General features: G+C 39.6%; 1 protein-coding gene and 2 non-coding genes across 4 annotated transcripts in view; 1 reads left to right on the top strand and 2 right to left on the bottom strand.

The window, feature by feature from the left end:
• PPP2R5E (protein phosphatase 2 regulatory subunit B'epsilon) overlaps positions 1–24,783 on the top strand; it is a 178,470-nt gene that overhangs the window by 61,043 nt on the left and 92,644 nt on the right. The gene's annotated exons all lie outside the window — the stretch shown is intronic.
• Positions 6,131–6,272, bottom strand: LOC115836063. The gene has a single exon (XR_004031066.1).
• On the bottom strand, positions 7,673–7,777 carry LOC115836027. Its single transcript, XR_004031031.1, has one exon. It is a non-coding gene; the product is annotated as a U6 spliceosomal RNA (small nuclear RNA).

The raw sequence follows: 24,783 nt of genomic DNA, 5'->3' as shown, positions 1-24,783 counted from the left end.
GGAGGCCGAGGCAGGAAAATCGCTTGTACCTGGGAGGCAGAGGTTGTGGTGAGCCAAGATCACGCTGTTGCACTCCAGCCTGGGCAACAAGAGTGAAACTCCATCTCAAAAAAACCCCCAAAAAACAAACAAACAAAACAAACCATGGCTTAGTGCCTGTAGTCCCAGTTACTCTGGAGGCTGAGGCAGGAAAATTGCTTGAGGCCAGGAGTTCGAGACCTGCTCGAGTAACATAGTGAGACCTCCGTCTCTAAATAAAATGAAATAAAATAAAATAAAATAAAATGGAAGAGGGCATTCACATATCTTAATTCATATAGTTGCCAGTATGCTTTTTTTTTTTTTTAAAGAGTGTAGCAGTACCAGTTCTTTTGTGAATTAGATAACAGCCTAAAATTCTGTAAAAGAAATTGATGTTTCATTTGGATAGAACGTTTACTTTTGTGAAAACAATACAAGTAAAAAAGCTGTTGAAAGAAATGACTGTTGAATTTGAATATATTAATTGCTTCAGAGGTGTTTATTTTTCTTTTCTTAAAGTGCCGAAAAACTATTTAATTTTAAAATAAGAGTGCTGTTGCATTGTTGCTTAATACAGAAGTATTGTCGAAAGTGCAACCTCTCAGGAAAGATGAGCGAACTTGTTTTTTGGTGGGTAGTTCTTTGCTGCTTAGGATTCCTGTAAATTTAAAAGGTATTATTGGCTTATGTGTTTTTATTGTGAATTACTAAAATATTAGGCCATAAAAATCAAACTTTATGGTACCCTGATAGTGTTTTTAAACCTCTCTATATCTTTTGCTAGCTTAAGGAAATTGTGAAGGACTTTGAAAATATACTTGGCCTAGACTTAGAACTTACTGTGTCTGGGGCTTCCCGATCTTTTCAGTAGGTTCAGAATACTTGTCTTTGGTTTGAATTATAATTTTGTTTCTTGTAGTTCCAAAAGTTACCTGTAATAGCCTCGTTCTTGTCATTGCCTCATTCTTAAGAAGCTGCTTTTTTTGCTTTTGAATATTTGTGGGTGTTTGACACAGTGTATGCTTAAGACAGATAAAAAAATACTAATAATAGTGTTCATGTTAGCAGCAGGTTCTTTCTGAAAAAGGAAACGCTTAGAAGTCGTTGGTGCTCTTCTTTACACTTGATACGATTCCGTGTGTGTGTGTGTGTGTGTGTGTGTGTGTGTGTCAGAGAGAGAGAGAGAAATAGAGAGAAAGAGATCGATCATATCCATTCTGATGCCTTCAGTTTCCCCTCTCAGGCGTTTTAGTCTGTATCTCCAGGCTAGAATTTTCCCCAGTCCAGACTTACATTTCTAGCTACTACTCGGTCCGGTCCCTTTCACAGGTTTCCTCCCTTTAGGGAGTGGCCCCATCATCTCCGTTGTGGCCTGAGCTTCATTGCTTTGGGCCCTGAATCTTTCTGCTTCTAACTCCTTGGGAGTTGTTTTTTTGTTTTTTGTTTTTTGTTTTTGGCGGAGTCTCAGTCTGTCGCCAGGCTGGAGTGCAGTGGTGTGATCTCGGCTCACTGCAACCTCCGCCTCCCTGGTTCAAGCGATTCTCCTGCCTCAGCCCCCGCTGAGTAGCTGGGACTATAGGTGTGCGCCATCACTCTCGTCTAATTTTTGTATTTTTAGTAGAGACAGGGTTTTACCATGTTGGCCAGGCTGGTGTTGAACTCCTGACCTCGTGATCTGCCCGCCTCGGCCTCCCAAAGTGCTGGGATTACATGTGTGAACCACCATGCCTGGCCTCGGGAGCTTTTTGAGTCGGTGCTACTCTCTCCTTCCCCACTCTCGGCTCTGCTCTTTCCTTTCTTCCTATTGTGGGAGTGTCAATAGGTCTCTGTCTCTAGTGTGGCCCCTGTGGACCCACCTTTCATGGAGCTGCCTGCAGGAGCTGGTAGTGTGCTCCCTTGGACCCCACAGCAGAAAATGGAAGCTCTCGGATCTGAACCTGCCCAGTTTCTCTCTAGTGGCGCCCTCTTACCTCCTCCAAGTTCACGGGGAGCTGCCTGCCATGAATGCGCTGTGTATATGCACCTTTCTGTGCCCTTTCTGCACAGGCTGTTTATTCTCTCGGCTGGGAGAGCCCTTCTTCCTGTTGTGGTTCTGGCCAACTTCTTTTTGCTCTCTCAAGAGTTGGCTCAGATATCACTACCTCTTTGAGGGAGAACTAGGTATCTCCTCCTCATTCCCACTGAGAGCCTTAATCTCCTATAGTACTTACCACACTGATGTCATAATTAGGCAAATATCTATCTTCTTTATATCTGCGAGTGCATTCTGTTTAAAATTGTGACCCCCCTCTCCCCATGTTCCTTTCCTTGCTCTGCTTATTTTTTCTCTTGCACTTGTCCCTTTTCAACATACCGTATGATTTTTTTAAAAAATTTTTATTTATATTTTAAAAGTACAGACGAGATCTTGCTATGTTGCCCAGGCTGGTCTCGAACTCCTGGGCTCAAGCCATCTGCCTGCCTCAGCTTCCCAAACTCCTAGGATGACAGGTGTGAGCCACTGGGCCGGGCCTGTATTATGTTCTTATTTCTAATGTTTGTTATCTGTGCATCCTGCTGGAGCGTAAACTCCAGCAGGACAGAAATCTTTGTCACTTTTGTTCACTGCCGTATTGTCGGTACCTAGAACAGTGTCTGAGCCCTAGAAAATGCTCAAAATTATTTGTTGAAGGAATGTGTACTTGTATGTTGAGGGCCCAGCTCACAGTAGGCCTTGGGTAAATTAAACTGATGATGAACAGTTTATTCTGTTAGATTTTCTAGGGGCTGTCTATGCCTTGTTTTGGTACTTAAAAGTAAATATAATTAAACACTTCTTAAGATTTTTATGCATTCAGATTAAATGTTTTGTTAACAGTCTGGTTTACTCTATTAGTTTCAGATGTCCGAGTCAGCCAGATGTGTTTCATGCCTTCTCATATTACCCCCCTTTCTTGCGTAAACCAAAACCCAACAACTAAATAAATAAAGATTTCACCAAAGGTCATGTTTTCAGAATACCATCTAAATAGAGGCTAAAATCACGCGTGACCCATGGCAACAGTTTGTTGTTGTTGTTGTTGTTGTTTTCCAAGATGGAGTCTCGCTGTATCACCCAGGCTGGAATGCAGTGGCGCAATCTTGGCTCACTGCAACCTCCACCTCCCGGGTTCAAGCAATTCTTGTGCCTCAGCCTCCTGAGTAGCTGAGATTACAAGCACGCGCCACCATGCCTGGCTAATTTTGTATTTTTAGAAGAGACGGGGTTTCACTATGTTGGCCAGGCTCGAACGCCTGACCTCAGGTGATCTGCCCACCTCAGCCTCCCACAGTGCTGGGATTACAGACATGAGTCACTGTGCTCGGCCTCCACGCTAACAGTTTTCAAACATTTTTTTGCTCATATAGGCTTGAAAGAATTTTGTGAAACAATGTATTTTTTGTATTGATTCTGAAAAGTTTTTTTTCTACATGTTTACATAGTTGCATAGCATGTAATTTCTAGGATATTTTAAAATGTTGACATTTAATAATTAAACTGTTTCATTACTTTTATATATGTATTTAATGGTACTGGTGGACAGCAATTTGTTTCCTACTATCATCTTCTAAAAAATTGAATTCTTTATTTATTGAAGTTGTATTTCCATTGTACTCATCCAGCATTTTGTCAGAATAAAAAACATTTTTAGACTTGAAAGTCTTATTAACCGATAACCCTCTCATACTTCTCATACTTTAAAAATATATCATTTTAAAATAAAAAAAGTTAAAATGTCTTGTGACCATGAGGCTGTCAATGTTAATTCAATTCAGAAGTGAACAGAATTTGCCATTGCCATTATCACATAATTCAAACTAATATAAAGGTATTACATTTTGATAAATGATTGTTAAAAATATTAAATATTTATTGGAAATGTATGTCAATGAAATGCGTGGGACTGTGGCTTTTTTTTTTAATTAAATAAATGAGCTCTTCATACATGGGTGAATATTGATTATTGCCAGAATGGGGATTTAGCATCAATTGTTGTTTTTTTTTTTTTTTGAGATGGAGTCTTGCTCTATTGCCCAGGCTGGAGTGTAGTGGCATGACCTCAGCTCACTGCAACCTCCGCCCCCTCAGTTCAAGCAATTCCCCTGCCTCACCCTCCCTAGTAGCTGGGATTACAGGTGTGCACTACCACGCCCAGCTAATTTTTTAAGTAGAGACGGAGTTTCAGCATGTTGGCCAGCTGGTCTCGAACTCCTGACCTCAGGTGATTCACCCGCCTTGGCCTCCCAAAGTGTTGGGATTACAGGTGTGAGCCACCACACCCGGCCAATTCTATTTCATACTTTTCTTTTTTATTGTGATAAAGCACTGACAAATCCTAATTATATAAATAAGAGACAGGAATGGGAAGTGTTCTGTTACTGCAACATCACTCAATCCCTTCAACTGTTTCTGAGTTATGTGTCAAAAATCAATCTATCACCAAAAATTATTTTTGATGACAACTGGTTAGATCATCCTTCAGTATTGTTGAAAGCAGATAAAGTACTAGATATGCAAAAGAATTTGTTTTCCAGTTGCTATTTTCTTAACACTCAAACTGACCCTTTGTTTGGCGACAGGGAGGGAAGTGAGCTGTGCTAAGGTTTGGGATCAGTGAGCAGGTGTGTTTCTCCTTTTAATGTGAGAGAAGGAAGATTTTGAAAGGGAAGCTGAAAAGGAAGAATTTGCAGTGCCATTACAGACAAGATTTCAAGCTGGTGGTTTTAGGATGAAATACATAAAAAAATGGAGTCTGACCAGGCACAGTGGCTCATGCCTGTAATCCTGGCACTTTGAGAGGCCAAGAAAGGAGGATCACTTGAGGCTAGGAGTTCGAGACCAGCCTGCGCAAGAAAGTGAGTCCCTATGTCTACCAAAAATTAAAAAAATAGCAGGGCATGGTGGCTTGTGCCTGTAGTCCCAGCTTCTTGGGAGGTTGAGGTGGGAGGATTCCTTGAGCCCAGGAGTTGGAGGCTGCATTGAACTATTATCACTCTACTGCACTTCAGCCTGGGTAACAGAGTGAGACCCCAACTCTTTTTTTGAGACAGGGTCTTGCTCTGTTGCCTACGCTGGAGTGCAGTGGCATGATCTCAGTTCACTGCAGCCTCTGCCTCCCAGATTCAAGCAATTCTCCCACCTCAGCCTCCCGAGTAGCTGGGATTACAGGCACACTAACACACCCGGCTAATTTTTATATTTTTAGTAGAGACAGGGTTTCACCATGTTGGCCAGGCTGGTCCCGAACTCCTGGCCTCCCGTGATCCACCCTCCTCGGCCTCCCAAAGTGCTAGGATTACAGGCATGAGCCACCGCACCTGGCCGAGACCCCAACTCTTAAGAAAAAGAAAATCGAGGCTGTGGAAATGGATTTCCTTAAAATTATCTGTGGAGTAAGATTGGTAAAAGGTTGGTAATTGTTGATCCTGGGTGATGAGTATGTGAAGGTTTATTATACTGTCCTTTCTACTTTTGAGTATATTTTAATATTTATATTACAAAAAGGAAAAACAAAGCAAAAATTATTTGTGGAAAGTTTTACCATGTATGCATTCAAATTTGAGTAGCGACCTTTGGTGCATTAACACCGTTAGTCTGAGTGTTAACAAAATAAGGCATTCTTTTGGGTTGAACCAGATGAAATTTCCAATATTTGACCATCTTGATGTATAAAATTGGCACTTGGATCTGGTTTAACCTAATCTTTTATTGCATATATTAGTTCTTCCCTCTCCATCAGTTTCATTTCACTAACTGGGATTCAGCGAGAATTTTTTTTTAGGTCCTCCCATTCTCAGAGATCATCCTTTTCAGTTAAGATTTGTTGAAAAGAATTTTAGTTTGTTGTCAGTATGTTGTTAGGTGCTACATAGACTGAGTTAAACAGGCAGCCACTTCTTACCTTTATTGTACTAAAGACTTAAGTTATGTTTTGTTCAGTGTCTGTTCTAAGTGTGGACAAACAAACCAGTCAGTTCATTTAGCAAGGTGCCAAGTGAATGGAACTGGAATGTTTAGGGACAGACAGGTGAAACTTTCACCTGAATAGTACCTGAGAAGTTGGCTTTATTTATTTGTTTATTTTACTATAAATGTGTGAGGTAGGAAAACAAGGCTGCCCAGCTCGTGGCAGTTCTGAGGATGATCCTTGAGGGCTGATGTCGGCCTCCAGTCTTCGCTGAGGAGAAAAGCACCCCTCCTCCCCCGCCCACAGCACCATGGGAGAGAGGCCCTGGAAGTTGACTTTATATAGAAGTTAATCTTCCAGAGAGCTCAGAGTGTATCTCTGTGTGTTTTCATCTTTATTATGAAGTCTGGGATTAACAGACTGGTGATAGGTATTGTTCTTAATGATTTTTTTCTTTCTTTCTTTCTTTTCTTGAAACAGTCTCACTCTGTCACCCATGGTGGAGTGCAGTGGCATGATCTCAGCTCACTGCAACCTCCTTCTCCTGGGTTCAAGCATTTCTCATGCCTCAGACTCCCAAGTAGCTGGGACTACTACAGGTGTGCACCACCGTACCCGGCTAATTTTGTTTTTGTATTTTTAGTTCAAGATGGGGTTTCGCCATAGTGGCCAGGCTGGTCTCGAACTCCTGGCCTCAAGTGATCTGCCCCGCCTCGGGCTCCCAAAGTGCTGGGATTACAGGCATGAGCCACCGTACCCGGGCAATGATTTCTTTATTGAGAAGGAGATTGGCATCTAGAGAAGTTAAGTGACTTAATCTCCTCTCAGGGTAAGTCAGCATTGGAGCCAGGTTCTCATGGTTTCTCAGTGTGTACTTCATATCCTAGATTAGTGGTTCTCAAAGCATGCTTTGGGGATCCCCAAAGGTTCCTGAGACCTTTTCTGGGGTCTGTGAGGTCAAAACTAATTTTATAGTAATACTAAGACATTATGTTTTTTCCCCCTCTCGTGAGTATACTGTGTTTTCCAGAATCTACATTACCTGTACTGTTGCAAGAAATTGAAGCAAAAGTGGGTTTTGAGAATCCAACTGCTTTCTATTAAGCCAGACATTAAAGAGATGTATAAAAGTGTAAAATGGTGCCACTTTTCTCACTCTTTTTTTAGAGGAAAATGTAGTTTAAAAAATATTTACAATTGTATTGAAATGAATTAATAAATATTAAAAATGTTCCCGTTTTTAATTTTAATGTGGTAAATATTGGTAGACATAATCCATATTTTTAAAAAGCTCTTTGAGATCCTGAATAATTGTAAAACCAAAAGTTTCATTGAGACCTCTGGGTTTCAGTTTCACCATTCTCAAAATGAGGCCAGATGTTAGGTTGCAGAGGACCACAAGTTGTCATTCAACATGTCCCAAGTCATTTGAAGATAGTCTGTTTTCAGTTCTACAGGAGAGATATCCACATCATAAAAACCTTTATTCAATTTGCCCTTCTTTGGTTTCCTTATATGTAGTTTCAGCAGGTGACCAAGTATTAACTGAAGCTAAGCTATGTCATTTTTATTTCCCCATTTGAAGTGGGAAAGCAGCCTCAAGTGAATATTTGAAGGATCTCCAAGCTGAATTGTTTGTCCATATTTTGCATAAGAGCAATATCAGTTGGACTTCATTGTTTCTCTCACGTGGATTTTTGGATTTGTAGTTTCAGTATATATTTAAAAATTATATATATATATTTAAATTTTTTTTTCTTAAAAGGGGCCATGCTAATCTTCTCTGTATCATTCCAGTTTTAGTATATATGCTGCTGAAGTGGTAGCACTTCAGTGTACATTTTTATTAAGAGCTTTTTCAGTAAGATCCTGTATTGTATAGATAAGGGACCCTTAACCTTATGACTGCCTTACACTTTTCTTTGAAAAGTTTTAAGGACTTTCCTTAAAATGAGTATTTGCATTTATTTGGCAACTAAGTTTTATAGGTAATGTATCTAATTTGTTTTTCCCTTTTTTTTCTTACTCCCTCTTCCCCTCTCCTTCCCATCTGCTGTCTTCATTACTGCTTTTTTTCTCTCCTGCCTTCCCCTCTTTTAATTGCCAGTATGACCTTGGGTGAAATACTTAGTCTCTATGTATCTTGGATTCTCCATTTGTAATGTGTGATGTTGTGAAATAATTTCTGTAAACCACATAGAACATTGTCTGGCTCACTATCAAGGATCAATAAATGTTAGCTGCAATTTTTGTTGTTGTTATCATTAAAGCAGGTTGGCAGTTCCTGGAATGTATTGAGTACTCAATAAATGGTGGTTATTTATATTATTTAATATTACCACATTGCACATTTGCTTTTAGATGGTCTATTGAGTTTGGCTGAGGCAGATGTGTAGTAGGTGTAGTAGTAGTATTATATGCTGTCTTAATTTTTAAATGAGAATGGTTTTCTTTTTTACGAAATGGTGCAGATGCTGATAGTCTATGGCTGTAATCCAAATATTTAGTAGGCATTGTGGCCTTCATAAGCCTACTCCTGAGAACAGCCCATTAATTAAATGGGAGGTGTGGAGATTTGGTCCTTGTAAATCACCATTTAGAAACGGAGATGTATTGGATTCATATTTTGTGTGTGTGTATGTTTGTAGTAAAGTCATAAAACAGACTCTACTACTCTACAGTCTAAGTGATTCCTCTTGTTCTTAGTTTTCAGCTGTTAGTGGACACTAGTCAGGTATAATAAAGTAGCTTCTTATTCAGTTAAGTTTGTGTTAAATATATGATCTTATTTGTGAATTTCATGAATAAGTAATTTAAAGATTATTTTATGATTACTAATTGTTAATGGATCTAAAGGCACTTAAAATTCTAAGGATAGAACAGTGACCACCAGCAGTATAGGGTTCTGTGTGTTGGTAATACACCCATATAGTAGGGCATTGAATGCCTAAAAACTGCTAATCATTGATTGATTAATATAACTATTACTTGGGTGGATGGTAGAGTCTGATTTAGAAGTCAGAGTATGGTATGTGATATTTGAACTGATTCAGCAGGGATTTGAAGCCTCCTTATTAAAGGGTGTGTTATTAATAATATAAACTTTGGTGGAAGGAGGAGTGGTCTTTTTGTAGCCTATAAGATATGTACTTGAATATAATCTGTGTTACTGAAATATACTTTTGAGCAAAGCATTTATCTTTGGTGAATTTGGGTTTTTCAGTTGCAAAGTGAGTATCAAACCTAGCCAGCCTAGCTCACTGGGTTGGTAGGATCATTAAATGAAATAACTCATTTTGATCCAGTGTTGTGCCTTCCATGAGAACAACAACAACAACAAAAAGCAAAAGGGCGGGGAGGGGGAAAGAAGAAGAAATAATACGTTTTGAGAATGCTTGAAAAACTTGAGCATTATACAGGTTTAAGTTAGCGTTCTTCCGACTTTCAAATGTGAGGGCATTGTTTGTGGAATATTCTGACTCCAGCTTATGTTAATGCTTTTACTTTTTTTGTTGTTGTTTAGGTTTATCAATGACAGATAGAAGATCTAAGTATCGTAATCCTCTATTTTTATGGCCATGAATTGAAATGAAGAATGTATGTATTCAAGTTTGAATATATAGACATGCATACAATAGCAGTGCTGTTCATGACACTGTAGTTAAGCATTTGTCAGAGTTTCCACTGTAAACTTCCCTTTGAATGTTTTTTCATTTTAGCTTGGCTTTCCTGTGGGTTAAAATTATAGGGCCTGAATATTTGTGGATGGAAACTTTTTCTTTCTCTTTAATAGGGAATGAATGCATGCTATTAAAAAAAAACTATCTTTTCTTACATTTTTTAACATTTTATCATAAAAGTTTTAAAAGCCATTTCTAGGCAGTTTTTTTCTTTAAATCATTAAGTGTGTTAAATGTTGCGACTTCATACCTATAAACAGTTTTTCTTTGCCTTTGTAGTTTTTCCTCTAAAAATTGTCAGTCTTCAATGTATTATCTAATTGAAAGATTATAAATAATTTTTGTAAACTAATTGTAAGATATAAAAAAGCAGTGATATATTGAACATCTGGATACCCATCCCAAGTTAAGAAAAAGTAAACTGACTAGAATTCATAAGCTTCCTTAGACTTTCATCACTAAAAGTGTTCATTGGTCTTTGATTTAAATATTTGTAAAGTGTGTTGGAAACAGGCCAGGACTTAGACTGCCCCGTTATATCCAGACACCCCCTTCTAATGGATGTCATGTGGTACGTGTGTTCTGGTCTCATGTGTCGGATTGGGTGGCTCCGTGACCTAAGACCATCCGATCTATAGGCGAGGCATAATGTGGCCCAGAGCTTCTACCCAACAGAGATGAGAGTGAAATGGTGTTCCAGCAGAACCTTTCTCTAGGGAAGTTTGAATTTGATAAAGAGTTGTCGAAGGCAGGAATAGATGCTGAAAGACCCAAGAAAAAGAAGCAAAGAAGTGATAAGCCATGTTGATAGGGCAGGGAGGGTGAGGTGTGGGTTGATCTGCCTTGATCATCGCTTCTCTGAAATTACTCTTGTCAGGGCCACCTCCATGTCACATGTCTCAGCAACGTTGGACACTTGTCCACATTTTCCTTGTAGAAACATACTCTTCTTTGGCTTCTGTGACCCTGCTCAGGTTTTCCTTTTGCCTCTGGCTATTTTGTCTCATTCTCTTTGCTGGCTCTTCCTTCTCTACTCAACTTGTAAGTGTTGGGTTTCTTCAGAGCTCCTTCTGCCTCACTTTCTGCACTCTTGCCGTAGGTAAGTTCATCCAGCCTACTGGCTTTAAGACCACTTATATATTACCATTTATATATTGTTGGTGCCCACATTTCTTTTCTTCCTTTTTTCCCCCCAAATATGACATTTCCTTTGCTTTTCTTCTTCTTATTTTTTTTTGAGATGGGGTCTCACTCTATTGCCCAGGCTGGAGTACAGTGGTGCAGTTGTGGTTCACTGCAGTCTCGACCTCCCTGGGCTCAAGCCATCCTCCCATCTCAGCCTCCCGAGTAGCTGGGATTACAGGAGCACGCCACTGCGCCCATCTGAGGTGCCCACATTTCTATCTCCACCTCACCCTTTTCAGACTTTGGTCTTGTATATACAATACATTTCCATGTATGTGTCTTATAAACATCTCTAATGTAACACATTGTCAGTGTAACACTTGATTTCCCCCACCAAACTATTTCTTCCCTCTTTTACTTGTTGACTCCTCTGTTCACCCAGGTGCTCAAACCAGACAACCTGGCTCCCACTCACTGAACGTGGAGAAGTGGGGCAAGTGCCAAGAGTACCTTTGATCCCTCTCTGTCTCTTAGTCACTTTTCACCTCTGTATTCTCCCCCCAGAGTAGTTTCTATCAGCAAGCACAATTGATTCTACCAATTCATTCTCCAGTAAATTATCTCTAATTTGTCCACTTTGTCTCCAATCCTTATCACGATTCTGTAACAGTTGCCTCCTATGTAGCTGTAGTCTCCTAACTGGTGTCCCTGTTTCTTGCCTCTTTTCCATTCATTCAACTCATAGTGACCAGAGTGATCTTTTTAACAATACAAATCATAAGCATGTCTCTCCCTCAGGTTTTAATAATACAAACCATATGCTCACTCCGACTTTAATACTGTCATGATTCTTTACTGAATCTGGAATTAAATCCAGGTTCCTTCTCTTTACCTTTCACTATTTTCTTTTCACCTTGGCTTTTCTATTGCAATTTTTTCTGACGTCACTAATTAGAATTTAATGTTAAAGTCAAATGCATGTGGGTTAAAACTCCCAAGTTTCTAAAAACTTTAACAGACTTGATTTTCTCTCTCCATCTCATCCCCTTTTCCTGTTACTCTTCTTCATTTAATAAAATCCACACCAAAACGAAATTACAATTAGCCCTGTCACAGCCTCTTGAGTCTGATTGCGTCAGACTTCTTAGAGAGCTGTTTTGGTTGTTTCATTAGCATTTAGAGGCATTTCTTTAAAATTACAGAAGGTTTTACTCTTGTATATCTTTAGTACACTATTAGCACTGGAAAATGTCTCAGAGCTTTACTTCTTGTTTTTGCGGGCACTTCATCATCTTGTTCTCTGTCCCTTCCTATCCTGAGTTTTCTGCCTCATTGCTGAGTTTTCTTTATCTTGTCTCTAGCTGCCCCATGGTTCCATTTTTAACCTTCTGTTCTTAGTTTTCCACTTACTCAGTCATTGAGCTTATCTGTTCCTTTGATTTCAGCTTTCACCTTTATGGGAAAACTCTGGAATCTCTACCGTTTAATTTAGCCCCTTGTTTCCAGTTCTATTTTGAGTTTTTTTCTCCCTTGGAGTTACCTCACATTCCATTGTTGCCACTACAGTTCATGAACTTCCTTGACTAACTTCTCTGTCTGATTGTTTCATTTTTACCGACAGTATCATCATTTTCCCAACCTGGAAACATTAGTAATCTTTGACTGTCTTTCCTTTCTGTTATATCTAACATAATAAAAAAAATCCCTTTGTTTCTTACCTTCTGGTATCTCGGTCTTCTTTTTCTTCTATTCTTCCATGGCCATCACCTTCGTATAAGCCCTCATAACTCTTCATGCTTGGTACTGATGACATTGTTTTTGGCTAATTTGATTGCCTCCCTTCAGCCTCTGCTAAAACACTTCTCATTATGTTTGCTCCTGTCCCACATTTCTGTGTTGTCAGCCACATGAAACTCAGGTTACCCTGCAGTTTGTAAAGTGCTTTCTGGCCAGGTATGTCCTCATTCCTCCCTCTCGTTTCCCACTTTTTCTAGTCACCTGTCTTCCATGCCCTAGACATGCATATCTTCTTATAATTTCTCCCGTAATGTGCTCACTGTTACCTCCGTGCTGTTCTTGCCTAAAATATCTTCCACCTTTCCTTTGTTTATTCCTTGTTATATTCATGCTTCCTTTCGGTCCCATCACTAGCTGAAAGCAATTCAACCTAACTGGCTTTCTAATTGACCTTAGGCTGTGCTGGTGATAATACAGATTTGAACTCTCAGACTCCAAATTGTATGCGAGTTCAACAAATGTCAGGTGTTCAGAACAAAATGAAATAACCAAACTTCTCTGTCATTACATTTTCCTGAACAGTAAATTAAATCCAAACAAGGTTGAAGTCTTGAAGTAAGCCAGCTTTAGTGCAAAGGAGAAGGCTGGAAGGTTAGAGAAGACTTCGAATCATCTTTCGGGAGACTTAACACTAATGTAAAGGCGTCCTTTATTTTATTTTTTTTGAGATGGAGATTCACTCTTGTCGCCCAGGCTGGAGTGCAATGGCGCGATCTCAGCTCACGGCAACCTCCGCCTCCGGGGTTCAACTGATTCTCCTGCCTCAGCCTCCCGAGTAGCTGGGATTACAGGTGCCCGTCACCATGCCCGATTAATTTTTGTATTTTTAGTAGCGATGGAGTTTCGCCATGTTGGCCAGGTTGGTCTTGAACATCTGACTCAGGTGATCCACCTGCCTTGGCCTCCAACAGTGCTGGGATGACAGGCATGAGTCACTGTGCCCAGCCTAAGGGGGCTTTTAAATATTAACAGAAATAACAGGCCAGCTGGAGAATCTTTCTAACCCTTGGTAGTTGCATTTTGCTTGGTACAAAGAGGAGATAGATGACAGAATGCTTGTCTGCCTCAATCTATGTTAAGGAGTCTGTTAGGAAGATTAGGAAGATTAACCCTTCCAGATGGTCCCTCCAGTGTATGTTGTAGGTATTAGATGAAAACAAAAATGATCAGTAGTGATAAGCCAGCTCTCATTAGTCTTGAGCAGAGGTGGGATAGTGTACAGGTGCCAGATTGTGGAGGTCTGAAGCTCAGCAGAGCCCCCTTTCCAGCTGTGTGATGGTGGGCAAGTTACTAAATATCTTTGGGTCAATTTTTATATGTAAAAATAAGGTTGGTAATATCTACCTCACAGCATTGTAGAAAGGGTTAAAGGAGTAAATACATGTAAACTCCTTAGAATAGTGACTGCCACAGAGTAAGTGCTTACTAAGTTTTTACTATTATTATGTATACATGATATGACTGGGAAAGGATGACTCATTCAAGATTTTCAGAAACTATTGTGAAACAGGAAATGGCTCTTTAGAATGCTTATCTTTTTCTAATACCTGACCTGTCTTCAGTGACTCTTGTTTATTTTGGGTTATTCATTCATTAATTAACAAGTGTATTTTGACATTGTTTATAGTCAAGATCCTGAAAGAGTATATTGTCTGTAGGAGATCGTGATATTTTTAATAGAGGATAGATTCTGAAAACTTGTGAGAGTTGTATGAATGAGGTTCTTCTGGCCCATCTGGGTCTATGAACAATCTATACATAAGACATCTGGTTTTATCAGAAATTTGAAACTTACGCATTTTTATGTGTACTCTCCATTCCCAAAGGGAGCCTGGTGCGTGTTTTTGCAGATGTATGTAATATGAGAGTTTCTGGAATCTAGATGAATGTCATTCAGAGTGGTCTCTCTTGAACTTGCCCCACTTGGTTTTTTTCAAAGAAATGTTGTCATCTGCATGCTATGCTTGTCTTTGGACTTCAGGGTGGGGTAAAAAATGGCTCAGAAGCTATTGCTTGGTCACCTTTGTAATATCAGGGTGCATTAATGGTACAAGCAAGCAATGTAAATTGTCAAAATTTCAGAATTAGACATTTTCTCTTTTTATTAGGATGCTGTAATTTTTTTTTTTTTGTAGAGACGAGGGTCTTTCTGTGTTGATCTTCCCACCTCAGCCTCCAAAAGTGCTCGGATTATAGGTGTGAGCCATTGTGCTCAGCCACGTTTTTTTTTTTTTTTTAATCTGTTGATAAAGGCTTGTCTTTATGATCCTGTGAAAGTAGATTAGGTGTCAATAGAGTCTTCAGATAATTTGCTTGTTTTATGCTGGAAATTCCTATTAAAATTATGCAATTGGATGAAGCCATTTTGTTATTGTCACTATGAAGTGTTTTTTAATAATATAAATATGTTCTTCCTAGAGATAACCCCTTAACCCTTTAGTAGACAGGATAATCAATCACCACATTATCAGAGGGCAAGTCGGTTTTTTTTTTTTTTTTTTTTAAACTTATGGAAAGGTTATGAGTGCAGAGTGTGATTGTGGAATACTGTGTGCCTTGGGGGTTGGAGGTAGGCTATAATAAGTAGGGAGGTAGGAAGCCGGATGCAGGGGTTTACGCTTGTAATCCCAGCACTTTGGGAGGTCCAGGCGGCAAGGATCCCTTGAGCCCAGGAGTTCAAGACCACCCTGGGTAACGTAGTGAAACACTGTCTTTACAAAAACTACAAAAATTAGCTAGGTGTGGTGGTGCATGCCTGTAATCCCAGCCACTTGGGAGGCTGAAGTGGGAGGATTGCTTCAGCCAGGGAGGTTGAGGCTACAGTGTGCTGTGACCGTGCCACTGTACTCTAGCATGGGTGACAGAGTGAGACCTTGTCTCAAAAAAAGTGGGGGGTGGTGGGGAGGTGGGAGATGAGGAGGACAAAAATCATTGTTTATTCTTTATAATCCTACTGCCACATTTATCTGTCCAAATAAATGGGAGGAGGAAAGTATTTCATTTTGGTGTAAAATTATCCCTTCTGGTTCTTTGTAGTGAAGTTGTTTCTACACGTTAGCCATTGACCCAGAATAATAAAACTGAATATCTTGCAGCCTCGGTTCTCTTATAGGTAAAATGGGAATATTAACATGTATTAGGCAGGATTTTTGTAAGATTTTAATGGGAGGATATAATGAAGGACCTAAGCTGGAGGTCCATTTCCTTGTCAGGTGCTTTTTTCTTTTCTGTCTCTCAACTTGGTCCATGAAATTCAGATACTTTTTTGTTTGTTTGTTTGTTTGTTTTTTGAGATGGAGTCTTGCTCTGTGGCCAGGCTGGAGTGCAGTGGCACGATCTCGGCTCACTGCCAGCTCTGCCTCCCGGGTTCATGCCATTCTCCTGCCGCAGCCTCCTGAGTAGCTGGGACTGACTACAGGTGCCCGCCACCACGCCCGGCTACTTTTTTGTATTTTTTTTAGTAGAGATGGGGTTTCACCGTGTTAGCCAGGGTGGTCTCGATCTCCTGACCTCGTGATCAGCCCGCCTCGGCCTCCCAAAGTGCTGGGATTACAGGTGTGAGCCACCGTGCCCAGCCACTTTAATTGTATTTTTTGCTATTATTAATATGTGCAAATCTTGCTTCCCCCTGGACTGTACTTTTTTTGAGAGTAGGTCCATTTGTTTTCATTCTTTACAATATATGCCCTTATAATATCTTCTCGTACCTTTTTTTGTAATGTAAAATGTTTTAACTTCTGTATTTGTCTATATGGTCATTTAATTAGGGTTTCTCTCCATTTGGTCTGTAAGCTTCATGAAGGCTAAGAACATGAAGTTTGGTTTTGCTTAATAATGTATATTTATAGCCTAGACTAGTGCCTGGCATGTAAAAAGTGTTCTGTAAATATTTGTGGAATGAATGAATGAATGATTAAGTTAAACATGGTAGATTCTAAACAAATTCGTGTTGTGGGAAGGTTGAAACCACCTATCATATCCCTTCCAGACTTAGTCTGAACCCTTCTAGGAGGCAATTAAAAGTTTGCAAAAGTTTAGTTAAGACCTTAGATCTCTAAATAACAGAGTGTATGGGGGAAAAGAAAGGTTTAGAAATACTTTGAAGTGGTTTAGTATTATGTTATTTTAGTGGGAGGTTAATACTGTTTGTTTTGAATATGTTGTAAAGAACTCTAAGTGTAAGTTACTATTATTACTTTTAGTTAGTATGTATAAGTATTAATATTTGTGAGTATGATACTAATTTAAAATTTTAGCTCCAAGGACAAAGCTGTCAAACATTGCTTGTTTATTTATTTTCTTTGCACATTTCGCATAAACCTGACGGTATCAGAGGAAGCCTTGATGTGTGAGACCCAAGTGGTGTCCTTGTTTTGGCAGTGCTCATCCAGATTGTTGGAGTCTTCATAAATTCTAGCTTCTCTGTCCCAAATGCTCTGTTTGTCATTCATTCTTCCATCCAAATGCTAACTCTCTTCACCCTTCAGGATTTTGACACATTGCTGATGCATGTACTGATAGCTGACTCATCTCACCTATTGAGTCAGCATCTTACCTTTTCTCTAATCAAGTTACAACTTTATTTTGAAGTTATTTCACTGGGTATTATATTAGTAGGTCAAGCTCAATATTATTTTCTTCAAATATGCTTTACACAACCAGACATACCAAAAAGGGAGGGGAGATCTATATGTATCAACAATTTATATTGTTCATTTTTGAAAAAAAGACTGGCATTGTGTTTCACACAATGTCTAGAATATGGAAAATATTCAATAAACATTCTGTGTCTTAAACGCTTGTGCTATCACTGTGACAAAACTACTGTTTTTAGGCTCATTTTGTAAGAGATACTAAGGCTCAGCAGTGCTTTTTAACAACAACATTAATTTAGCAGTTAAAGTTTATTGAGCACCAAATGTGTCCCAGATACTCTTCTATGTGTTTTTATTTTTATGTACTCACTTAATTCTTAAGTAAACTCTGTGGGGTAGGTGCTGTTATTATACCCTCATTTATAGATGAGGAAACTAAGGGCCAGAGACTCACCTAAGCTTTCCCAGCCAGAAAGTGGCAAAGCTGACCTTGGACTCTAGGCAGTCTAACTCTGTAGCCCATCATCTTAGCTGCCACACTATACTGCTCAAAATTGCCCAGCTGGAGCCTGATTAGAACCCAGATCCCCCGATTTCAAAGTCTGTGTGTGTGTGACCCCAAGGACAACCTCAGACATCTGGAAGAATGCAGAATGGGCTTACATTTCTTTTTCAAGTTCCCAATTATGCTGGAAGAAATTGAATTCATTTGACATCTTAAACGTTTCTGTGATGTTTTTCCAGAATTGTAACTGACAGACTTTTGAGATAGTGGACCTAGTTGCCGAGCTTAGTTTTAACTTTATTATACTTATTAAGGCCAACTCTTATTTCTCATATGTGGTCTGGCTTCTTAAGTGGAAGATAGAGTTATATAATACGTTTTCTGAAAGGGAAAGTTGTTTTCAGTATAATCTGAAGAGAAAATGTTTGTACTACCCTGTGGCATGTTTAGTTAAACTCTGGGTTACAATATGAGACATAGAATGCTGAATTATATCAAGATTCAGAAAAAGGCTGTGCTTAGAATTGCATTGTAAGCATGCATTTAGGTTTCAGTGACTGTCTTACCCTTGGAGACGGATGTTTTGTGGCTAGGAAACCAGCAGCATAGAAGGAACATGTTGTAAATAGTGGTTTTTTTTGTTTGTTTTTTTTGAGACGGAGTCTTGCTCTGTCACCCAGGCTGGACAGTGGCACGATCTCGGCTCACTGCAAGCTCCGCCTCTCGGGTTCACGCCATTCTCCTGCCTCAACCTCCCGAGTAGCTGGGACTACAGGCGCCTGCCACCACGCCCGGCTAATTTTTTGTATTTTTAGTAGAGACGGGGTTTCACTAAATCTCGATCTCCTGACCTCGTGATTTGCCCGCCTTGGCCTCCCAAAGTGCTAGGATTACGGGCGTGAGCCACTGCACCCGGCCAATAGTGTTTTTAAATACGTTTCTGTTCTGAAAGTGTTAAGCTTCCCAGACACGTTCGCTGTCCTTTTTAAACTCTGCATTACTGTTCTCCAAGTTTTGATTTTGGAGTCATACACTCAAAACTGTATGTACCCGTATACACACATACATACATAAGTACACACTTGTAAGTTTCTCCGTCCTTATTGTTTTATGCTTGAATAATTCTGCTTTTATACACACTAGGAAATAAAGCTTTGAAATGGGTTTCTTGTCTGTTGGCATGGTATTTCAGATTTGAATTTTGGATTTTCTCAACTGTTCTATGTGGGCTTACATTTGTATTTAACTATATTAATTAAGTAGTATCCTTTGTATGAAGCATGGGAGAGCTTCACAATTAGGGGACTGTGTACTACATGCCTGTGTACTACATGCCATCCCTGGATTTTACTGCCGAGATTATGACTTTAATTATAAACGTACACTCTTTATTACTCTTGGGATTAGAAGCTATTCCACTGTACTCAGTCCTGTGTCAATCTCAGGAGCTTAAGCTCTCATACTTTAAAATCCCAACAGAGGTTCAAAAATAGCATCTCTAAGCTGGCATTGCAACATTGGATTGACTCTGGTTTTTTTTTTTTTTTTTTTTTTTTTTTGTATTTTTAAAACTTTTTTTTTAAGTTTCATGATGTCTTTGGTCAACTATAAATTATGAATTAACAGATAAGTGGGCTGTTAAAATAGCTGCAGGTTCATTTTATTCTGAAATAATTGGCGTTGATGTTAATTTTCAAAACAAGTGGAAATTAGTAGGCCGTTTTATCCCCTGTAGAAGTAATCTCTTGGGGAAGGACCCTCAGTTAACTGAAATGCTTGAAAATAATGTTTCCTTTTATTGCCATTTTTTTGGCCGGGTTAGGGGAAGGGAGGGTCAATTGAATGTTACGTGCTTGCTGAAAATCTTTAATTCCATGAACTTATTTCCTTACCTTATAAGCATGGCGTAAATAAAAAATAATCTTTTTTCTTGAAGATTTTTGTTTCTCATACTTCTGAACCTGACTGAAAATTGGGCTTCAGTGATGCTGACTCTCAGGCACATCCTGGAAATTTGTTTCCATAATTCCTTTTTATCAGATTAGGATTTTATGATTTGCTCCTTATCTTAAAAGATAAATGCAGAAGAGAAGTTATGGTTATTTGAGAGTTCTAAATAGATGGCCTTTGTTTAATTCAAGTTTGGTATTACTAGAATAAAATTTTAACAAAAAATTAATGTTTCTTTTCAAAAAAATTTTTTTTGAAACAGAGTCTTACCGTGTTACCTAGGCTGGAGTGCAATGGTACAATCATGGCTCACTGCAGCTTCTGCCTCCTGGGCTCAAGCCATCCTCCGACCTCAGCCTCCTAAGTAGCTGAGACTACAGGCCTGGCTAATCTTTTGTTAGTTGTGTTTTTTGTTTTTGTTTTTTTTTGTAGAGATGAGGTTTTACCATGTTGCCCAGGCTGGTCTCGAACTCTTGGACTCCAGTGATCCTCCTGCCTCAGCCTTCCAAAGTGCTGAGATTACAGGCGTGAGCCACCATGCCTGGTCAAAAATTTAATGTTTCTAGAAATACTTCAGAATAAAATTAAAAAATTGTTTAAAACTAATTTTGAAGATGTGCCAGAAATAGCAAATATAAGTATTTCTGCACAGAAGATAGGTTTAATAAGTTATGAAATAGGAAATTGATTCCATACAGTATTTATAGATACTTGATAAATATTTGTCAAATGAATGATGACTTTTTTGTGGAAAGCACTTTCCACCCTAGAAATGATTTTTCATTTAATCTTTACTCAACCCTGTGAAGTACATTTTCTTTTCTTTTTTTTTTTTCTTCTTGAGACAGAGTCTCACTATGTCACCCAGGCTGGAGTGCAGTGACACAATTTCAGCTCACTGCAACCTCTGCCTCCTGGGTTTGAGAGATTCTCCTGCCTCAGCCTCCCAAGTAGCTGGAACTACAGACACATGCTACCACACTTGGCTAATTTTTATATTTTTAGTAAAGACGGGGTTTCACCATGTTGGCCAGGCTGGTTTTGAACTCCTGACCTCAGGTAATCCGCCCACGTCAGCCTCCTAAAGTGCTGGGATTACAGGCGTGAGCCACTGCGCCCAGCCAAAGTATATTTTCTTAATTTTACATACAAGGAAACTAATGCTCAGAGAAGTAAGTGGCTTGTCCATTGTCAGTAAACAGTAAAAGTGTGATTCTAATTCAGAACCAGATTCCAGGCCAAAGTCCTCACCGTGTCTCACAAGACCCACGATGATCTTCTGCAGCCACTTGTCCTTTCTTCTTCTGTCCCTTTCTTCCCCACTTTCCACTCCAGCTCCAGCCACATTCACTTCTTTGCTGATCATCAGATTCACCAGCATGCGCCTTCTTCCTGCCAGAGTACCTTGCATTTGCCATTTCCCTCCTTGGGACACTCTTCCCCAGACAGCCTCGGCTGACTACCCCACTTCCTTCAAGTATTTGCTCAAATGTCATCTTCCAGGTGAACACTGTTTAACATTGTACCCTTCAACCCCAGCATGCCTAGTCCCCCTTGCCCTGCATACTATTATTCCCCATAGCATACACTATATAACATGTTTATTATTTTTAGTTTCTATTATTTGTCTCTTCCTGCTAGAATGTAAAGCTCAGGACTTTTGTCTCCTCTTCATTATGTTATCACAGTAGTCCCTGGCTGTTGGTGGGTGTTCAATGGATATTTGGCAAATCAGTGAATGACAGAGTGAGTGAATGAATAGAGGAGCCCATTCCCTTTGCACTAGACCTTCTCATTTTTCATTTATAAATGATAAATGACAAAATTTTCAGGTTATTTTGCTATAGAGGGCATTTTCAAATTATGCTACTTAATGTTGTATACTCTTCATCATTTTGAATTTTTTCCCTGTTTTTCTCTTATCCTTGAATATAAGCCATTCTGTTTATTTTAAAAAGTCAATTCGGCCGGGCGCGGTGGCTCGCGCCTGTAATCCCAGCACTTTGGGAGGCCGAGGCAGGCGGATCACGAGGTCAGGAGATTGAGACCATCCTGGCTAACACGGTGAAACCCCGTCTCTACTAAAAATACAAAAAAGTAGCCTCCCAGCTATTCCGGAGGCTGAGGCAGGAGGATGGCATGAACCTGGGAGGCGGAGCTTGCAGTGAGCCGAGATCGTGCCACTGCACGGCAGCCTGGGTGACAGAGCGAGACTCATCTCAAAAAAAAAAAAAAAAAAAAAAAGTCAATTCGAGTTTTAAATAAGTTGTTAAAAAAATAAGGCATTACCTTACTGGATATTAATAGGGGAACATAGTTCAGGGAACTGAGGAACTGTGCATTTTTTTTTAGTTAGGTTCTTTCAGATAAGCTGGCTCTTTTCACTCCTTATATTCATACATATTGGGTCATTAAAAACTATCTTGCCTGTAATCCCAGCACTTTGGGAGGCCGAAGCGGGTGATCACGAGGCCAAGAGTTCGATACCATCCTGGCGAACGTGGTGAAACCCCGTCTCTACTAAAAGATACAAAAAATTAGCTGGGCGTGGTGGTGTGTGCCTGTAATCTCAGCTACTCGGGAGGCTGAGGCAGGAGAATCACTTGAACCCAGGAGGCGGAGGTTGCAGTGAGCAGAGATTGTGCCATTGCCTCCAGCCTGGGTGACAGGGCGAGACTGTGCCTAAAGACAAAAACAAAAACAAAAAAACCATCTTAGTTTTTTTTTTTTTTTTTTTTGAGATGGAATTTTGCTCTTGTTGCCCAGGCTGGAGTGCAATGGCGCCATCTCGGCTCACCGCAACCTCCGCCTCCCAGGTTCAAGCGATTCTCCTGCCTCAGCCTCCCTAGTAGCTGGGATTACAGGCATGTGCCACCACACCTGGCTAATTTTGTATTTTTAGTAGAGATGGGGTTTCTCTATGTTGGTCAGGCTGGTCTCGAACTCCCGATCTCAGGTGATCCGCCCACCTCGGCCTCCCAAAGTGCTGGGATTACAGGCATGAGCCACTGCACCTGGCCATAAAACCATCCTACTTTTAAAATTTCCATTTTGTGACTTGATATTATTAATATACTAGGAAATAATTTATTTTATTAAATACATTATATCAAGCCTTTTACTCTATTCTTTAGTCTAATTTTATTTCTGGAGGAATACAGTTATAATTTAAAAATGAAAACATGGGGAAATAAGATGCAATATGTAGAATTTACTTACTCAACTAACATTACGTACCTACTATATTCTAAAACTCCTGCTACGAACAGTTTATTAAAACGTGCAAGGCAGGTGTAGTGCTGGTTAAAAAAAAAGTCACAGTATAATGTAGCAAGTCCTTGAATGGAGGTATTTGCAGTTTCATGGGAATTTTGTGTTCAGAATTTTTTTTTTTTTAATTGTACTTTAAGTTTTAGGGTACATGTGTACAATGTGCAGGTTTGTTACATATGTATCCATGTGCCATGTTGGTGTGCTGCACCCATTAACTCGTCATTTAGCATTAGGTGTATCTCCTAATGCTATCCCACCCCACTCCCCCCACCCCACAACAGTCCCCAGAGTGTGATGTTCCCCTTCCTGTGCCCATGTGTTCTCATTGTTCAATTCCCACCTATGAGTGAGAACATGCGGTGTTTGGTTTTTTGACCTTGTGATAGTTTACTGAGAATGATGATTTCCAGTTTCATCCATGTCCCTACAAAGGACATGAGCTCATCATTTTTTATGGCTGCATAGTATTCCATGGTATATATGTGCCACATTTTCTTAATCCAGTCTATCGTTGTTGGACATTTGGGTTGGTTCCAAGTCTTTGCTATTGTGAATAGTGCCGCAGTAAACATACGTGTGCATGTGTCTTTATAGCAGCATGATTTATAGTCCTTTGGGTATATACCCAGTAATGGGATGGCTGGGTCAAATGGTATTTCTAGTTCGAGATCCCTGAGGAATCGCCACACTGACTTCCACAATGGTTGAAGTAGTTTACAGTCCCACCAACAGTGTAAAAGTGTTCCTATTTCTCCACATCCTCTCCAGCACCTGTTGTTTCCTGACTTTTTAATGATGGCCATTCTAACTGGTGTGAGATGGTATCTCATTGTGGTTTTGATTTGCATTTCTCTGATGGCCAGTGATGATGAGCATTTTTTCATTTGTTTTTTGGCTGCATAAATGTCTTCTTTTGAGAAGTGTCTGTTCATGTCCTTTGCCCACTTTTTGATGGGGTTCTCCTTAAGCTGATAAGCAACTTCAGCAAAGTCTCAGGATATAAAATCAATGTACAAAAATTACAAGCGTTCTTATACACCAGTAACAGACAAACAGAGAGCCAAATCATGAGTGAACTACCATTCACAATTGCTTCAAAGAGAATAAAATACCTAGGAATCCAACTTACAAGGGACGTGAAGGACCTCTTCAAGGAGAACTACAAACCGCTGCTCAATGAAATAAAAGAGGATACAAACAAATGGAAGAACATTCCATGCTCATGGGTTGGAAGAATCAATATCATGAAAATGGCCATACTGCCCAAGGGAATTTAGAGATTCAATGCCATCCCTATCAAGCTACCAATGACTTTCTTCACAGAATTGGAAAAAACTACTTTAAAGTTCACATGGAACCAAAAAAGAGCCCGCATCGCCAAGTCAATCCTAAGCCAAAAGAACAAAGCTGGAGGCATCACGCTACCTGACTTCAAACTATACTACAAGGCTACAGTAACCAAAACAGCATGGTACTGGTACCAAAACAGAGATTCAGATCAATGGAACAGAACAGAGCCCTCAGAAATAATGCCACATATCTACAACTATCTAATCTTTGACAAACCTGACAAAAACAAGCAATGGGGAAAGGATTCCCTATTTAATAAATGGTGCTGGGAAAACTGGCTAGCTGTATGTAGAAAGCTGAAACTGGATCCCTTCCTTACACCTTATACAAAAATTAATTCAAGATGGATTAAAGACTTAACATGTTAGACTGAAAACCATAAAAACCCTAGAAGAAAACCTAGGCATTACCATTCAGGACACAGACATGGACAAGGACTTCATGTCTAAAACACCAAAAGCAATGGCAACAAAAGCCAAAATTGACAAATGGGATCTAATGAAACTAAAGAGCTTCTGCACAGCAAAAGAAACTACCATCAGAGTGAACAGGCAACCTAC

This window comes from Nomascus leucogenys, chromosome 1a (assembly GCF_006542625.1).
Source record: "Nomascus leucogenys isolate Asia chromosome 1a, Asia_NLE_v1, whole genome shotgun sequence".
Classification (NCBI taxonomy): domain Eukaryota; kingdom Metazoa; phylum Chordata; class Mammalia; order Primates; family Hylobatidae; genus Nomascus; species Nomascus leucogenys.
Note: the sequence above shows the minus strand (reverse complement) of the source record. Positions and strands in the feature narration are given on the sequence as shown.